This window comes from Poecilia reticulata, chromosome 1 (genome assembly GCF_904066995.2).
Source record: "Poecilia reticulata chromosome 1, P_reticulata-male-v2, whole genome shotgun sequence".
NCBI lineage: Eukaryota > Metazoa > Chordata > Actinopteri > Cyprinodontiformes > Poeciliidae > Poecilia > Poecilia reticulata.
The window spans coordinates 29,980,295-29,986,346 of NC_088830.1; the positions used below are offsets into that span (position 1 = coordinate 29,980,295).

The 6,052-nt window shown below is 35.6% G+C and overlaps 1 long non-coding RNA gene across 1 annotated transcript in view; it reads left to right on the plus strand.

The window, feature by feature from the left end:
* Positions 1-85: 85 nt before the first annotated feature.
* Positions 86-6,052, plus strand: part of LOC145552931 (uncharacterized) — a 46,801-nt gene continuing 40,834 nt past the window's right edge. The window contains exons 1-2 of the long non-coding RNA XR_014089065.1: positions 86-620; positions 1,576-1,626. This is a non-coding gene — a long non-coding RNA (uncharacterized LOC145552931). The remainder of the gene's footprint in view (positions 621-1,575; positions 1,627-6,052) is intronic.

The window sequence follows — 6,052 nt, forward strand, 5'->3', positions numbered from 1 at the left end:
TTCAATTTGATTGGACACTGAGTGGGTCCGCTCGTTGTCGGTTCGCCGAATGAAGAAAGTGTCTGTCGGTCTGTCCTTTTTCCAAATAAATTTGATCAAATATAAATATTTGAAAGTGTTATAAAAGGGTAATAATAAATGCAACTCAATTAATTATTTCCCAGGTAGCAAAACAAATCTTTGAAAGACGTCCAGTGAACGTAGTCTGAAAGTCCAAACTAGAATATTCGGACCTGATGTTCACCAAAAGTTTTTATATTTTTGAAACGTTTAAAGCTGTCATTATTTATTTATTTGCCAAATTTCTATTTTTGTTCTTGTTATAGAAAGTGCACACTTCTGACTATTGTTTGGTTGTTATCTGACCGTTTTCCTTTCTTTTATAAAAGTAGTTTTACAAAACTTTCCAAACAACCTTAGGCACTACAAAGAACTCCTTTGTATAGTCGTATTTTTATTTATTTATTTCTATAGTGGTTCACATATTTAATCGTGAAATATTGCTGCACCAACCTAAGTCTGGTCTCCTTTACTTACTGGTAGGCAAAATGGCGGCGGCAGTTTCTCTCGCCTAGACTTCACATTGTGTGCCAGAAGTTTTTTCTTCTTTTTTTTCCATGGTAAATCTGCTGCTCTCTTTTCTTTTTCCAGTGTTAACCCGGACAGTACTTATTTCTGGAGTGGTTCACATAACTAGTTAGTTGTCAAATATTGCAGTGCCAAACCAGTCTGGTCGACTTAACTGTTGCTGGCGGCCACTTTGTGTCTATTGGGCAGGCAAAATGGCGACAGCAGTTTCATTAGCTTATTTTGCGGTTTTGTTTTTGTGTACTTGGAGAACTTTTTCTGTGGAAAGTTCATAGGAAAGGGTGCTGCTCCTTTTCCAGTATTATTTTTAGACTGTAATTCTTTTCAGCCTGATGAATGGCCTTATGTGCTCTTTGTTAGCTCGATTTTAAAATGCCTTCTGAAAAGTTTTAAGGTTTCACTCGGTCAGCTTAATTTTAGCATTAACGATGGCCAAAAACTATTTATTCACTTCCCAAACCTACCCTTAGAGACACGCTTGCATTGCTGCAAAACAAAAATTGAGTGCTTGATGATCATGAGAATAATCCTCCTGCATTTCAGCAATAAAGCTTTGCCATGCTTTTGAAACTTAATAGTTTTATGAAAATAGCACCATCAGTGATTATGAAACTGAGAATATTCCTGCAAATGATACTTGGGTCTTCTGTAGATGATCATGGCGCTGTTCATCTTGACCATCATGCCATGGTGGTATAAATAATAACTTTATTATTCATACTTTTGAAAAAGGGTTTTTCATGTTGGATTTTTTTCTCTTTTTTTGTACTTGTCTTATTTTATTTCAGTCTATAATATACATAATTTTCACATATCCTCATTATGGATTTAATGAGGTTATGTGACCTGAGACAACTTGATATATGTAATTTGCAGACATTACAATTTCAGCAAAATCAGGGAATCTTCAGAATGACAGTTGCTGTACATCTACAAGCAGCTGCTTGAATGTCATATTAAACTTGGACTGTTTCTGATCCACTTCAGATTGAAGATGACGCCTCCTTCTTCCAGTGAACCTCTCCTACTTCATTAGCGGTAAGCCCCTCCCTTTTTACCGGCTCAGACACCGGCTGTAGAAAATGGACTAAACCCAGTCATTTTGTCAAGTTACGTTGCACCCGTTCTTCATTTATTGCATGAAACCACTAGATGGCACTGTGATGTCAGTATTTATACATGTAAAAAAACGTCCGGCAGTTCTAAGTTTCTAGCATATTTTTAAATGCTGGTATTCACATCGAATAAACTTCTTTTCTCAATGTTAATTGTCTGTATGAAGAGAAACAATTTCAGTTATTATTTATTATTATTGTTGTTGTTATTATTCATTCTTGACCTGGATACAAATATGCCTAAAAATAGTTTTTAAAGCTGGCAACAACAACAAAAGAGTATTGCTTACTTAAAAGATCTGTGTGACAGTATGACTGTTTGTTTTATTGGTAAATCTTTAAAAAAAAAAAAAAAAACACTTGGCCCAGTATGATCTTCAGCAAATGGCAGTTTTTATTTTATTTTTTAAAGCATTTCTGTTCACCTAACTAAATAAATATCGTTTTAATAGCTAAATATAATTCTGTAAAGGCCAAGACGGGATCAGAACAGCACTGTATTGGTTGGCCTCATATTCTGTCAGCATTCATTTATAACTGAGACAATTAAACTACCCATATCTTAACCTTAAGATATTGTACAGTTGCACAAACAGAGAGTAAGAAATTACACAGACATACTCATCAAACTGGCTAGCTTGCACTTAGGGTTTAGAACTTAAAAAATTAATACAAAATTAAATGTTGTTTTCAAGAAGTTTGGAAATATAATAAACTGAAGTAAAAATATATATTTTTATATACTTGACGACATGACAATGTTCAACTTTGTGACTTCTTTAGTCACTTTTAGTGTTTTGCTTAGAATATACAGGTTTCTAGAACATTCACTGTGCAATTTGAACATACCGACAGCCTGTTTTCCTTTTTGTGCATACATAAATACATTTGCTCGCACAGTTTTGTGCAATATGAGGGGAGGCAGAACTTTCCTTACTGTTGCACCACATCTCCTCAGCCCCACAGTCACTGAAATCACTGGTTGTTGCAGGACAGATTGTTCATGAATTTTGAATCGATCCTTTTGGCTTTTATAAATTAGAAATGGTCCTTTCCACAAGTCCATGGCTGATTGCTCGGAGGGATTGTCAGTGTGAAGTGGCACACAGTGTACAGCGACGTTAAGGGCAGGGTAGATAAACATATGTTGCATTTGATCGAACCTACATGCACATTTTGGCATGAAGGATGTCGCAGCCTTCACGTCTGGCTGAATCATATAGGAGCTCCTGCAGGACGGGTCTTGTAGGAAATGTGCATAAATAGATAAAGAGAATGGATGGGTCTGAAGAATAACAGTAATCAATATAGAGCAAAAGGAGGAGACATCCTGTCTAAATAACACATCTAACACATCAAATAACAATCTATCAGCTAAATTTCACCTCCTTCCTTAAACATTTACAAAACGCAGCAATTTTTAAACAGTTGTGTATTTATTTTTAAGATGTCGGCCTTTTTCGGTTGGGAAATGTTTCGACTTAGTGGGAATGTTTCAGTTAAAGTCAAGATGTTATTCTGGAACAAAAGCAGAAGAGAAATCGGGGAGGTGAATCTTGTCAATATGTCAAAAGGTGATTGTTGCTAAATAAAAAAAATACATCCTTACCTTTCTGCTAAATCAGTCTTGTCACTTTGAAAGTGATTTTTCTTAACAGAATAATGTGAGATTTATTTTTTGAAAATGTGTTTACTGTCGGATGACTAAGTGTAAAAAACCTTAACATGAATTGCACGTCTCATAACATGAACATGAAAAATAAAAATGTTACAACGGCACTATTAAATGTATTTCATTCTAACTGTTAACATATGATTATCTGTAATATATTTCTCAGCTGATCAGAAGAATATCTATAATAGGAGCTTTTAGTAGTTGCTGACTTTCCTCTTCTGGGGGTAAAAATGTAACGTGACATCCATCCGTTGATCCCAAAGGAAAAATGGCTCGTTTGTTGACAAGCTACTCCCATCCAAAGTGTTACATATTTGCAAATATAAATAGAATAATTTTTGAGTATGAAATGTATAACACAGGTCTGAAATTATAAATAATTTAAATATGACCTAAATATAACAAATGAATAAATATTTTAGCTCTATAAATAAGTTAACTTAAGGGCAGGGGGGGATAATCTTTTCTCTCCTCCCCTCACAAAGGCCCTGGGAAACCTCGCTTTAAAACGAATGGCATTTTGAACCCTTTGAAGTATCAGGACATTTTAAATAAAACTTTTAGATTGTGCCAGAAAAACTTTACTGGCTTCTCATCACACTTTTCAGCAGGATAGGATTGGCCAAATTGTGACAGAAATGGTTCAAACACAAAGTCAAGCTTTTCCCACGGTCGTGTCAGTCCGCAGAGTCAGTCCGCAGATATGAATCCTAAACTGTTAGCCGAAGAGACTATAAGACGACACAAGACCGCGGATGATAGTTTGTATTTTGGTGTATGTGAAAAGTGTCTGATGAAAAAATAGAATGTGGATAAAACTTTCTGTTTCTGTCCTTGAAGTGCCCCATGTAGCCTCTTTAGTTCTCTAGAGAGGTAACATCCCCAGTTTATTTTACGTACCACATTCTGTCCAGCTGCTTCACATCCTCAACATTTAAGTTTGAGACTCGTGTCTCTGATGTTTAGGTCACAACAACATGACCCCCTACGTCCCTCTGTGTCCTATATATACGTTACAGTCAGTGCTAATCTCAAGTGAGGCTGTTCTCCATGTTTTGCTGTAGTTTTAACTGTCTTAAACTACAGCTGAATCCATCTATTTTTGAGAGAAATTGATTGTTACTCTTTGTATTTAGTTTAGTAGTTTGCTGTTCAAGTTCCAGTGTTGAACTTAAACTCATTGTATTGTTATTTAATAATTACGCTTTTTCAAGCAATCATTCATAAAAATGAACAAACTATTTGGGTATTACCTGATAATCAGATGGTGCTCAGACTTGGTCATTTTAGAAATGACTAATTTTGTTAATATTTTCCCTCAGTATTATTTAGTTATTCACAGTCAAACCAAACCAGCTGTTGGACAATATTATGACGTTGCTCAGATGACATACAAATTGCATGTTCCAAATAAACTAATAATAAACTACAAAAAAATATTATGATTTTATTATTATTTATGGTTAATGTTAGATTTTACACCAGAATCAGCTAAAATAAACTAAAAGCCAAATTCCTGACTAGTAGCAAAATGTTTCACATTCAAACTTTGATGTTATCAACTAAATATATTTATAACAATGGCTAAAAAAACAATGCAACTGTAAAGCTTAACTGATCTGCATTAGATGCTACAGGAAAATGATTCCTCACATTATGATCTCCATCACCTTTGGCTCTTTGTAGCCAAGATTGTGGTAATGTGAAGTAAGTAAGTGCTGATACAGCATTTCTTTTCCCCCCCAAACATCTTCCAAATAAAGAGCTGAAATAGGCATGTTACACAGCATCATCCCCATTTGGGCCTAATTGTTTATTTTGTTCAGCTGTCATTCATTGCTGTCGTCCAAATTAATTATAACAACAACCAAATCTATGAGCTTTGTACAGAGAAGCTCTGCGGCCTTTTGAGATCCCCTGTTATTTGTTTTTGGGTTTATTTCAATTCATTGTTGGCAGGAAGCAAGGTTCCCACCAAATTCCAGAAATAAATCATTCTCCCTCTCCTTAGGCTTTTCTCACACTCGGAGCATTCGCCTTCACCTCTATCCAGCCTTGTTCCAATGCTTCAGTCTACTAATATTTATTTGTCTATTTATTTTTCTTCCTCTGTGCCTCCTTTAATCATGGACTACAAAGCAGTGATTTCCAGTGTTTTGATTAACAGGTCCTCCAGGGTTGCGATAAGATAAAAATGAATGACTTTATATGAACAATATGAACAAAATGTTTGTGACCTGGCTGAGGTTCATGTCCAGAACAAAGTGTGATAAAGTCACTGTTACAACGACCTGCTGGCTTACCAATAGGTGACATACTTGGTGCTGTTAAATGTCTCCTTTTGAGAGAAAAATAATATAGAAATAGGCTTAACACTTTCAAAAAGTGTCTAGAAAACTATTTTCTAGAAAGAAAGGTTCTTATCTCTTTTGTTACTCGGTTTCAGAGGCGTGCAATATGCTGTTATGACATTAGTAGACTAATGCAAACCTTTCTGTGGTCAAACTTTGGTCTGGGCGGGAGAAATGCGAAGTGAATTACAAGTATCGAATTCCCACCATCCAAGCGGTTCACATCCTCTCTGCTGACATTAGCAACCCTAAGGGCTCAGTTTGGGAGTAGGTCACAGTGAGCTTTAAATCGCTCCCAGACGCCTCTTTCACACAGACACAGA